Raw genomic sequence first — 11,502 nt, 5'->3', positions numbered from 1 at the left:
TCGATCAAATGGATCACCCGTCTCAGATTATCATGAGTCTGTCGCCCCTTGATGAAACCGGATTGATCCGGGTGGATGAGGGCCGGCAGCAAGTCCTGGAGCCTTCTCGCGAGGATTGAGGAATACAGTTTGGCATCTAAGTTGAGGAGGGCTATCGGGCGATATGAAGCACATTGGGTGGGGTCCTTCCCCGGCTTAGGGAGGATAGTGATCATAGGCTCGGCCATGGTTCCAGAGGTCCGGCCATCGTTAGCCATCTCATTAAAGAGGGAAACTAGATATTCGCACAGTTCACCCGCAAACGATTTGTAGAACAAGGCAGTATAGCCATCTGGGCCCGGAGCCTTGTGCAGCTTCAAAGCCTTTATAGCGTCCAACACTTCTTCCCTAGCGATAGGGGCGGAAAGCAGCGCATTCCATTCCCTGGAGACTTGTGGTATAGGAAGGCCATTTAGGAATGCGGATTGAGCATCCTGATCTAAGTCGACTCCCTCATATAGATCGGCATAATAGCGACCAAAGGTAGCAGCCTTATCCGCGTCTCGATGTTGCTCTTTCCCCGCTGAATCCCGAATCCCCCCGATGTATTCCCGTTCCCTCTTGTCTCGGAGTTGCCGGGCTAAGTGCCGTCCCACCTTGTTCCCCTGTGAATAGGAAGACCTCCGTAAGCGCAAGAGAGTGAATTCAGCCCGGTTGTTATAATGGGCCCGAAGTTTTCCCCGCACCGCAGTTAGAGGTCTGAAAGTCACTCGGGACGGATTAGATTTGTGTGCCTGTTCCAGCACTGCGAGTTCCGCCTCCAGGTCTTCCCGTTCTTTCCTCCTTAATTTATTACGGGTGGCATTGAGGCTCAGGCAGGTACCTCGTAATGAGGCCTTACAGGCATCCCAGGTGGTATACACCGAGGTGTTCGATGGTGGGTTAAGGGCCAGGAAGTCCCGAATGGCTTTCCTCAGCTCCTTGCATGTGACATCATCCCGTACCAGCGCCGCGGGGAAGTACAATTTTCGCCACCCATCCCCCCCCATCGACCAGTGTAACCCGAGAACCACCAAGCTGTGGTCTGACACTGAGAGTGGAAAGACGCTAGAGACACGGATGTCCCCCCTAAGGGCTTGGCTCACAAAGATATGATCAATGCGAGAGTAAGAGTGATGGAGGTGTGAGAAGAAGGTGTAATCTCTAGATTGGGGGTACAGGAAACGCCAACTATCAATCAGTCCCAGGGCCCCCACCTGTCGCTGCGTTGCATTGGAGAAGACCCTAGTGCCGGCTCTCTGTGTGCATGAGCTGTCCAGGTCCTTATCCCATACCATATTAAAGTCCCCCAGAAGGAACAGATGTCCCTCCACAAAGTTCCCCACTCTTTCCAACAATGCCTGCAGGAAGCTATTCTGTTTAGCATTGGGCGCATACACTACCACAAACGTACACATACGACCATACAACAAGCCTTTCACCATCAGCCAACGGCCCACTTTGTCACCACTCACCCCCCCAGGCTGAAAATGAAGGGACGCCCGGAACATAAGAGTCACCCCCCTATGCTTAGTAGAGGCAGACGCCCTATAGATGAGGGGAAAGTGTCTGTGTCGGAGTCTAAGCTCATCTTTCCTAGCTAGGTGAGTCTCCTGGAGTCCAACCACATCCAGATGATGGTCCGACAAATACTTCCATAGCTTCTGGCGCTTCTGTGGGGAGTTGAGACCCTTCACATTCCAAGAGCCAACACTAACAGGCATAATGAATCAGAAGGCCCCCATGCTGTGTGTTCTTCAGTCGAACCCATAGTCACCTCCCCGCCTCCCCCCGCGTCCATGCCAACCTCCCAGAGCCAGTCTCAACCCCACTCATTTCTGCCAAATACCCACACATCCTCCCTCCTTGCAAAACCCAGGATCCCGAACCCCCCATGAGCCAGATAACCAACAGTGAGTAGGTATTCCTCAGCAGAGCCCAAGACATTGACAACGCTCGAAGAAAAGCACCAGCAAAAGAGGCCAAAGCAGTAAACCTCCAGAACAAACAACGCACCGCCCACACATCCATTGGTCGCCACCACCCTTCCACCCCACCTTGCCCCGCACCCCAACTCCCCCCCATGCACCCCTCCCCCAGGACCCCCCATCCCCCCCTGCAAACAAAAGAACAATAGGAAATAACTCAAGGCACTGAACCTGAACAATGTACCCAGCAGTTCCAGTAGACCATAGTTCTTAAGGGCCCCTCTGGACTGGAATTGGGGTAAGGGTACCAACTTAGTGACCCCCAGGGCCAAGGTCCGGGGTGTCTTCTCCAAAAGTACAACCGAACCCCCGGGACCTTAGGGCCAGTGCCCCTCCGGCGCCAAACCACCAGTGGTTCAGGGATCATGCCGCTCCAGAGCTTTGTTGAGAATCTGCTAGCGTCGCCGAGGCCACCGAAGCCACCGCATCTCCCCTTTCCTGCAAGCTAGCAGTGCGATCCGGCCGCCGCCGGCCCGGAGACGAACCAACTCTGTGCCAGGAGGACGAACGATGTTGCCTCCTTGATGGTGAAGTGCGTGCCTCTTGGGAAGGTGTGACGTCATCCAGGCCCAAAAGATCCTTCGCCACCTGGAGAGAGCGAATCTGCGCTAGCCTATTCTGCCAGCGATGATACGTAAGGGATGTCCCCACGAGTAGGAGATGTTGCGTTCCCGCAGGAAGGAGGTCACGGGACGGAACTCCCTTCTCTTCTGAAGTGTTGAGGCCGCCAGATCCTGGTAGAGCTGCGGATGATGGTCCCTAAATTGCAGGGATGAGATGGCTCTGGCCTTCCGTAGGATGCGTTCCTTCACCTGGAAGTCGTGTACACAAACGAGGATGTCCGGAGGGGGTCCCCCAACTCTATGCACTCTATCCATTCGTATTTCCTGCACATCCTCCTCCTCTAGAATCTGCAAAAACAGGGCCTGGACATAACCACGCAAGTCCCCTGGCTCTCCGTCCCATGGCACCGCGCGAATGCAGATGTTGTTCCTTCGGGAACGGTTCTCTAAGTCTCTGTCTGGGTCTGCAGGTCCAAATTCTGTTCCGTGAGGCGGATGATGTCTTGCTGTAGCTGGTGCACATCGTTCGCCATACTCAGGTCATGATCCTCCAGCGTCGCCACCCGTTCGCCAAGTCCATCCACATCTCTCCGCACCTCCCGAAGATCCGATGCCAGTTGAGCGCGGAGTTCAGAGATGTCCTCTTTAATGGAGGCGAAGAGCTCAGACATAAAGGCCTTGGTGGCAGGCGCCTCATCATCCGATTGCTTTGACGATCCACTGGCTCCGGGAGAGGCCGGTTGCTGTGAAGATTTAGAGGCTCCATCCTTCCCCGGTCTCCCCTTACGTAGCGTGTTGGACATCGTGGAGCTCCGGCTGTGGCACGAGGCCAAGGCGGTCCCTCCCTCTCCAGGAACAAAAGGCGGAATGCCGCTATGGGATCTCCGGGACAGCAGGCTGCTTAGCACTCCCCTCCAGTCAGTCCAGCCAGGGGTACGACTTCTCATTCTCCGCCAGAGCCCCGCCAAGATCTTCACCGCAGGGTGCCACCCGCGTAATATTCCTCCGATGTACACTCCACTCCAGGAGGAAGAGGGGGAATCAATCGCCGTGGGGCCCTGATGCTAAGGCAAGCAAGAGTGTTCAAAGACAATGCAGGGCCTCCCCACACAGCCAGCCTAGTCCACGGATGAGTGAGACCAGCAGTATCGGAGCCGCCGGGCCCAGCCGGTGAAAGCCCAGTCAAGATGGCTCCGCAGGGGCTTCCCGCCAATAGGCGCGTCTTCAATGGTCAATACTGCGCCCCTGCAGCAGCAGCTCGCACAAAGCCCGGTCCCGGGTCCTCTGCTACCATAGACCGGGGATCTACAGGCCCCGGAGCCCAGAGTCCTGCAATGCCCCTCTTCGCTCCCTCCGAGCTACGGCACGTCCCCAGCAGGACAAAAGTCTGGTCCGGCCAAGCGGCCCACGAGGCGGCGTGTGCAGTACCGCTACCTTTGGCCTCTGCGTGTCCCTGTCCCTGGCCGCCAGAACCACCAGTGTCCGTCTCCCGGCTTCCCCAGGGCACCCGATGAAATGTCCCAGCTCCGGGCGGCAGCAACCCAGTTCAGAAGGCCCAAGGCCGCCGCGGCACCTCTCACCGCTGGGTCCGCGGTGCTACTGAACCCAAGGCCCGGCCCCACCTACACGCCGGGCCGGTGCTCCCCAGTCCGGCACCCTCCACTCCTCCACCAGCCGTACCAATCCTGCCACAGATCCGCCGGCAGCTCCGAACCGTACCTTCCCGCAGTAGATCCGGCTCACTCCTCTAATGGCCGCTCCCGGCACCTCCGGCCTCTCCTCGAGCGGCCGCTCCCAGCACCTCTCTGCTCCGCCAGCAGCTCGGACCTCACCTCCCCACACCAGGCCTGGCGCACCAGCTTCCTTCCTCCGGCAGCAACAGGACGCCCAGGACAGCCGCCTCCCCTCCGAAGGTGCGCCTCAGTCCCCGCAGGCAACAGGGGAGATTGAAAAGTCCCGAGGCTATCGCTGCACTTCGTCTCGGTGAGTCCGGGCGCCGCCTAATTCAAGAGCCAGCCTCTCCCTCACGCGAGGCCGGTGCTTACAAGGCCGTAATCCGCCACTCCTCCACCGTCTGTTTTAGGCGTCTCACAGCCCCGCCGACAGTGCCGGACCGCACCCCCCCGGTGTCGGTGACCTCCGCTGGCCTTCGGAAGCTGGTCAGCACCCCGTGGACAGTGCTGTAGAAGGCTGAGCTGGTTTGGCGCCGGAGGGACTCGAAAGAGCGTCCTACTCCGTCGCCATCTTGGCCACGCCCCCCTACACCCTATTATTAACACTAACAATGAAATTGTCTGGGGGGATTCTTCTTATTCTCATGTCTTTACCAGGCAGACCTGGGTTTACCAAAATGGAACCCAGGGTCCCGCATACAAAGAACCACTGCAGGCACACTCACTCAGTGTACTTTCACATTACACTTTCAGTTGAGCACTGTTTGTCCATGCAATGTACCTTTACATGTACCCATGCATTCAGCACACACACTCAGTCTGTACAAATACATACTCACTATGTGCCCTCTGCACAACACTTTGTTGCCGAATGAAGAAAAAGACGACACTACTTCTGCTGGCAATATAGTACAGACTCTAATATAAAATTAGCAGGAGTGCAAGCAGAGGGTTAGTCAGCTCTGAAGAACTGAAATCTGAGTCTCAACTTACAGTACAACAGACAGCTTCTTTTAAGTATGTCTTTATCACAAATACGTCGTACATTTGCATGGTAATGGGAACCTGCTAAAGCACAACATTTTATCAAAGTTATACTTTCTACAAAAGCAGCTAGTCACATGCCTGCGAAAATGCCATTTGTTCTATGCCTAAATATATTTCTCTATTCTAATGAAGCTCATATATACTTACCTGTCATGGGACATACACCACCATATATGATGCTTTTCACAATGTACGTCCCTGGACAGGCGCACTGCGATCTTGGAGGATGCCCTTTCCATAAACCTACATTTATAACCCATGTGCATCTTTGTGGCGTATCTGTGTGCTTTCCACATGTGCATTTGATTGTGTGTGTGCTCTCACCCCATATAGTTTTTGTGTGTAGTTTTTTTGTTGACACCATTATACTATGGTCTAGGCCGAATGATTATCCAACCAGGAAATGAGTCACCCAGAAGTCATGGTATGGGCCTGGTGATTATACAGTCAGGAAATGAGTCACCTAGACTGGGCATGATGATTATGCAATCAGGAACTAAGTCACCAGTCATGGTATGAGCCTGGTAATTATACAATCAGGAAATTAGTCAAACAGACTGGACCTTATAATTATACATTCAGGAAATGAGTTATCCATAACACTCATGATATGAGCCTGGTGATTATACAATCACAGAATGAGTCACCCACTCAGCACCCATCTTAATTGGACTGAGACTATAAAGGCACTCCCTTCCTGCACCCGGTTGCTAGGCAATCAAGGAATCGGTGTGACCACTGTCGCATTTTCAGAGCAGCTCTGATCCCTGGTGGACTTCATGGTAACAGCATCTAGTGGAGTCACGAGCCTGCAGAGGACATTGGCGAATCATTCTGTGTCATGAGTCTGCAGTGGACATCACCAACCTGTGTCATGAGTCTACAGTGGAAGTCAGCTGGTCATCCTGTCACAGACCTGCAGTAGGCATTGGCACATCTGAAACTGTATAGTAAGTCACGCTGCCAGTCATGCACCCCAAAGGGGACATCTGTAACGCCTTAAAATAGAATCTCGCCACAGCAGCTCTCTACTAAGGTAACAAGTCAGTATATACAAAACTACAACTGTTATGTTATGTTATGTTATTTTTACTTATACCGCGCACAGCTGCCCCAGCAAAGGGGCGTCCTGGCGCTTTGACAAGGCAGACATAACACAACACTAAAAGGGCTCAGAAAAGTAGACCGCAAAAGAAGAACTAGACAAATAAAAAGGTCTTAATGGCCCGCCTGAACTGAAAAAGCTCATCAATGAGCCTGTTATGCATGGGGAGAGAGTTCCACCAGTTTGCTGCTAAAACTCGAAAAGAGCGACCACCAGCTCTACTCAATCTAAAGCGCGGGACCACTGCTAAATTCTGACCCTGAGATCTGAGGGCACGTTGAGGAGTATATGGAGTAAGCAGATTCTCCAGGATTTGAGGAGACGAGCCCTTAAGGATTTTAAAGGCCAAACAGAGGACCTTGAATTTAATCCTCTGGCGGACAGGGAGCCAATGAAGGGAGTGAAGGGATTTAGATACCGGGCAGCGCCTTGGCAGGCCTATCACCACTCGGGCTGCAGCATTTTGGACTCACTGTAATCGAGCGAGTTCTGCTTGATTAATCCCAGCCAGTAAAGAGCTGGCATAGTCCAACCTAGACAACACTGATGCTTGAACCACCAGCTGTCTAGTGGATGCATCAAAGAATTTGAGGATCGGTCTAAGTCCTCTGATAATGCCATAGCATGAAGCCGCCACCTTCTTGGTATGACAGACAAAACTGAGGGATGGATCAAGCCATACCCCCAGATTTTTGATCTCTGATGCTGGGGAAGGAGTCACACCCAATTCAGAAGGCCACCAATTGTCACCCCACAATTCTACCTGCTTACCCACCACCATAATCTCAGTCTTCTTGGTGTTTAGCTGGAGACAGTTGGAATTCATCCAGTTGGCCACTGCTCGTAGGCCATCACAGAATCTGGGAGCCTCTAAATCTGAGTCCCCACTCAGTGTGACCGCCAGCTGCATGTCGTCTGCATAAGAGACCATCGTCAGGCCCCACTGTTTGACGACCGCAGCCAGCGGTCTCACATAAAGATTGAAAAGAGTGGGACTCAATGATGATCCCTGTGGGACCCCCAGATCCAGCGAATGAAATTTCGATTTACCGGGCGGGATCGCCACCTGGAATGACCTATCAGCAAGGAAAGATCGAAACCAGCATAAGGCGGAGCCTGAGACACCCACTTCCTCCAGCCGCTGCAGCAGAATCCTGTTCGAGACCGTGTCGAACGTGGCGCTAAGATCTAACAACAATAGCGCCGCCGTCCGACCCGCATCAAGCACAGAGCGTAGATGCTCGACCATGGAAAGGAGGGCCGTCTCTGTGCTGTGGCCTGCACGAAACCCATTCTGAGTAGGGTCAAGAATGTTAGCCCTAGATAGATGGTCTGAGAGAATGGCGTTTACATGGGCCTCCCCAACTTTCGTGGCCCAAGGAAGTAAAGAGATGGGGCGGTAGTTTTCAGGCTTAAGAGGGTCAAGAGTCGCCTTCTTTAAAATCGGTGTGACTACAGCCTGCTTCCATCTGACGGGAACTACCCCGGAGGAAAGAGACAAGTTAATCAAGGAGAGTACAGGCGTACGGCAGAGCGGCGCCAGAATCTTAAGTTGGGCGGGTTTCAGCGGATCTGCCGGGGATCCTGATTTGATTTTAATGCTAAGTGAGTCAAAGGCCTCCATAGATAGGGAGGGCAAGATGGTAAGACACTCACTATCTTCCAAAGTGCAGCTGACCCGTTCCAGGGCTGAAGAACCCATTGGAAAAGTTCGATAAATGGCTTGCACTTTCTCACGGAAAAAGGAGGCTAATCCCTCACAATGGGAATCCGAACATATATCGGCCGCAGATGCCCTCTTCGCCATCAGGTCCTTTAGCACCTTAAAAATGAGTTTTGAAGGGTTCTAATTATTCTGAAACTCATGAGCATAAAAGGCTGCTCGTGTTTTACATACCGCCCTATGGTAGATTTTAATCTTAGCAAGATAGCAAGCTTTTAATTCAGGAGTGAACGATTTCCTCCAAGATCTCTCGGCCTGTCTACAAGATCTTTTGAGGGATGCTAATGAATTATCATACCATGGACTAGGCTCCTTCCGACGACACTTGGACCAGCCCAAGGGGATCAGGGAATCAAGGGCCTCAGAGATCCACTCACAGAAGGAGTCATATCCACGATCAACCTCAGTGAAAGGAGCTAGAGGAGCCTCCTCAAGCAGATGATAAAAGTCCTCCAGTCTTAGTTTGTGCCAGTGTCGCTTGAGAACCAGTCTATCCTGAGGTATGAAAAGGGAATCAGACATAGGGCAGAGTATTTTCACCAACATATGGTCTGTCCAGACCAGCTGGGTAGGACCGAGAGCTCTAACTCCCTCTAAGTTTGTAAAAAAAGGATCAAGAATATGACCACCTCGATGTGTGGGACTAGTAATCAGCTGGGAGAGCTTTAAGGCCTCAAGATCGGCCAGAAAGCTCCTGATCGAAGGCAAAGAGCTACAATCAAGATGCAGATTCAAGTCTCCAATGACATTGAAGTTGGCACAACCTAATGCCTCTGAGCTAATAAGATCAGGGAGAGCAGCCCTAAAGTCAGAGTCACACCCCGGAGGGCGGTAAATTAGCAGGCCGGAAAAGGTAAAGTGGTGGCTGACCGATATTTTAAATAGGCCACTTTCACAGCCTGGAAGTTTGACGGCCTTCCATTCACACGGGTAACACCTCTTAACGGCCATGGCAATCCCCCCCCCCCCTAGTCACTCGATTAAGGGTGAAGTTGGAATATTCTGGAGGGAAAGCCAGATTAATTATGGAGGAATCGGAGTCCTGCAGCCAGGTTTCAGTCAAGAAAATCACATCAGGGGAGTCATCAATGAGAAGATCGTATACCTCCTGATAGTGCTTTACCAAAGATCTGATGTTTAAGCTCCAGATACTCAAATCCCGCAATCCTGCCTTAATTTTAGGGGGGGCTGGTCACTGCAAAGATCGAATAAGGGAAGGAGTATCTAAAGTCCAAGCACCACATCTACATTGATAAGGACCGCATAGCAGGTCTACGGGCGGGAACTCACATAGTGGAACCCGATCCCGAATGGCCAACAGATCGGCCCTTAGATAACTCATAGGAGACAGCGTCATGATACCCAGTCCCAGAGTCCTGCCGCGACCCGCGCTACCTTAGTGCTGACGGGCGCAGACGGGCAGGACTCTGGCACGACTCAGGCACAGTGAAGGCACGACCGCTGCGCAATACCGCTGCGCGGCTAAGGGAGCTTTAAGTAGGCGTCCCTCTGGCCGTCCGGAGCGCTAGAGCGCTCGCAACTGGCGTCCCCTGCAAGTCTGCACCACTCCAAGATGGCGCCCAAAGTTCCTCACCACTCCAAGATGGCGCCCAAAGTTCCTCACCACCCAGAACCGGACCCGCACTCGCGTATGACACTGCCCTCAGCATCTCATGTACAGCTTGCTGCAGTGTTTAGGGATAGCGGCTAGGGATATTTGGAGGTTGAAGGAACCCAAAGGTTTACCTGGTTCAGGTCTGATCAGTTCATTATTGTGGTGCACTTTTGTAAGGTGCCTTCCACCACTTTCGGATTGGAGAAGGGCTCTATTCCTTCGAACGATTATTCAGTGAATTAACTGAGGGCATCATCCTGCCATCCTCCTGAGCCAAGATCCTACGCTACCTCTGATCTGGTTGCGTGAAAAGGTAATACAGGTACAGAAATGAGTGTGGTGAGATGCACAAGGGAGTTGTTAGACACCAAGCGTCCTGCCTAGTCCCTTAGAATAGTGGAGGGAGGTGAGTGCTTGCCTTGTGGGGATAAGCTCTTTTGAGCAGGTCCCTTACTGGTCTGACAGAGGAGGAGTTGGTTGACGCTCCCTTCCTTTATATACGTTGGTTTGCTGAGGAGCCAGTGCTTGGCTTCCTGTTCCTTGAATCCACGCCCCTTCCCTCAGTTCTCTGCCGGTTTACTGTCTCTAGCCCCTTCCATACGTTTCCATCGTTTGTTGCCTCCCCTAGTTCTCCGTCCTGGGTGTGCAAGCCAGTGTTACTGCACTCCTTATCCTGAAGCAGTCGTCTTGTTCCATTCCTCACTGCCGTTCCGGAAAGGTCACTGTGTCCGTGTTTCCTGTACCCCGCAATTGCGTCTTGTTTATTTTTTTTATTTTTATTTTATTTGCTGGTTTATATAGCGCTTGAATCAACTCCAGCTGGAGTATCTCTGTGCTTTTTGGGGCCGGTAGTAACAGAAGTTGTTAATGAGTAGAAACTAGATCTCATTTCTGAACAGAGCAGTTTTCAGGAGTTTCCGGAATGTAAGATGTTCTTTACATTGTCTCAGAGACAGAGGAAGTTTGTTCCATAGAGTGGGTCCGGTAATAGATAGAGCTTTACACCCGTGTCTGTTTTTTTTGGCACGGGGGACCACTAGAAGAAGATTGTTACTGGACCTGAGGGACCGAGTTGGGATGTAAGGGACAAATTTCCGCTCGAGATAGGCGGGCCCCTGTCCATTTAGACATTTGTGGATCAGACAGCATATTTTAAATTTGGCTCTTTGTCGGATTGAGAGCCAGTGCAGCTGCTCAAGGAGAGGTCTGGAGGCAGTTCTCGGGGGGACATTGAGAACAAGGCGAGCTGCCGTGTTCTGAATGACCTGCAGCTTAGCCAACACCCCTTCGTTGGCAGAAAGCAACAGGCCATTACAATAGTCGATCCAACTTAGAATTAGTGCCTGAACAAGGGTTTTCCTAGCAGAATCAGGTAGCAAAGGGAAAACTTTGCGTAACAGGCTGATAGTATGGTAGCATATTCCTGAAATGTAGTTCGTGTGTTGTTTGAGTGACAGATCTTGGTCGAATCGAATCCCCAGATTCTTCACGACCTGTTTGGGTTCAGGAACTGCTCCTAGGTCTTGCGGCCACCACTCTGGAGTCCATAGCATTTTAGCCTCCCCAAACAACATTACCTCAGTTTTGCTGACGTTACACTGAAGGCAATTTGATGACATCCAGTTTGCGACTGCTTTCATGCCTGATGAAAAGGAGTTTGTAACATCAGCGGAGAGAGTCTTAAAAGGGAAGAGGAGCTGCGTATCATCTGCGTATGATACGGGGATGAAACCATACCTGCGCATCACTCTTGCCAGGGGTGCCACATAG

This window comes from Lissotriton vulgaris, unplaced genomic scaffold (genome assembly GCF_964263255.1).
Source record: "Lissotriton vulgaris unplaced genomic scaffold, aLisVul1.2 SCAFFOLD_8819, whole genome shotgun sequence".
In the NCBI taxonomy this organism is placed as follows: Eukaryota; Metazoa; Chordata; class Amphibia; order Caudata; family Salamandridae; genus Lissotriton; species Lissotriton vulgaris.
This window is presented reverse-complemented; position numbering follows the sequence as displayed.